Here is a 1,680-nt window from a genome sequence, read left to right as displayed (position 1 = left end):
TTCTTTTTCCCTCTGGGTATGATTTCTCAACACTCTCTTGGGGATTAGCACAGACACTTCGTTAAACCCACTTTCCATGGTGGCCCGCAACGAGTCCTTAACCTGTTACTAGTGAGTTTGAACTCAAATTGCTCTGTCCTTTCGCTTTCCTGAAGCCTTGCAAGAGTCCCAGAGCAGAGAGTTTGAGAAAGGCACTGGGTCCTAAGCAAAACATGGAGATGCCGGGGATCGAACCCGGGGCCTCACACATGCAAAGCGTGCGCTCTACCACTGAGCTACATCCCCACCTTAACAATTTTTCTTTTTCACTTCCTTTTAATATAGAAGACATCCATTTTTCTCTGAAATTAGGTGTATTCTGTTATGAAGGTATTATTTCAAGACCTGCCAATAATACATCCATCCAAGGAGCCTAAATGCTAACTGCCCACTTGGAAGAAGCAGAAACACTTCCTGTCGCCTGGCCTTCCCTGGGTTCTGGGTTTTGAAAAACAATTTCTATACACACACACCTGGACACAACGAACCAAAACCTATGCAATTTGTACTTCACAAGAGAGACAATGGCGAGTCCCTGAAAATTTTTTTTAGCAAAAGAAACGTTATTCTGTGTAAATGGTAAGCACAACAACAATCAGAACTCCACGAAACTGAAGGCATGGTAATTCTCAAGCTTCCCCTAGAAGAAGAGAGAAGGAAAATGAGTTCCTTTCCTTTCTTTGAGGTGAAGGTGGGAGTGGGGATGAGACTATGGGAAGAAGGGAAATATAGTTATTATGGCATTACGTTCTATGACACAGTCATTGAGCTAAGGGCTGGGGTCCCCCCCTCCTTTTTTTTTTTAAACGCACAATCCTTGCTTTCAAAGAGTTTATATTGTAATAGGACGAGACAATACATCTAAAAAACTGCTCACCAGGGAAAGGTTTTTATGTTAACATTATTTTTTAATAGACTTGTTTTCTCTATCTCCGGCTTCCCTCCACTTCGAATGGAAAAGAAAAAGAAAAACAACCCATTTATAACCAACGTGAATAGTCAAGCCTTTCCATTTCAAGCATAGACAAACACTGGCCAAGCATTTTTAAAAATGTCTTGTTCTAATCCCTATGTATATCACTTCTCTGTAGGTGGGTATCATTTTTCATCATAGGTCCTCCGGAATCACAGATAGTCATGGTATTGTTACTGTGGAAATTGTTGCTGTCCCTTCACTCTGCATCAGTTCAAAAAAGTTTTTCCTGGTTTCTCTGAAAATATCACTTTCTTCACATTTTACAGCATAACTATTTCATTACATTCACCTACCATAATTAGTTTTGCTATTCCTGATGAGCACCACATAAAGAGCTGCTACAAATATTTTTACATTGATCCTTTCCCTCTTTCCTTTTTTTTTTTTTTTGGTGAGGCAATTGGGGTTAAGTGACTTGCCCAGAGTCACACAACTAGTAAGTATATAGTGTCTGAGGCCGGATTTGAACTCAGGTCCTCCTGAATCCAGGGCCAATGCTCTATCCACTTCGCCACCTAGCTGCCCCCTCCCTCTTTCTTTTTAACCCTTTGGAAAATAAGGGCAGCGGTGGCGATTTGGAGTCAAAATGTATTAGTTTAATAATTGGTGTGTGTGATATTTCCAATTTGCTTTCTAGAACTAATTCACAGTTCTACCGACAGGGC

The 1,680-nt window shown here is 40.8% G+C and overlaps 1 non-coding gene across 1 annotated transcript; it reads right to left on the bottom strand.

The window, feature by feature from the left end:
• Positions 1 to 213: 213 nt before the first annotated feature.
• TRNAA-UGC lies at positions 214 to 285 on the bottom strand. The gene has a single exon. It is a non-coding gene; the product is annotated as a tRNA-Ala (tRNA).
• Between the last annotated feature and the right edge of the window lie 1,395 nt (positions 286 to 1,680).

This window comes from Dromiciops gliroides, chromosome 2 (assembly GCF_019393635.1).
Source record: "Dromiciops gliroides isolate mDroGli1 chromosome 2, mDroGli1.pri, whole genome shotgun sequence".
In the NCBI taxonomy this organism is placed as follows: Eukaryota; Metazoa; Chordata; class Mammalia; order Microbiotheria; family Microbiotheriidae; genus Dromiciops; species Dromiciops gliroides.
This window is presented reverse-complemented; position numbering and strand designations above follow the sequence as displayed.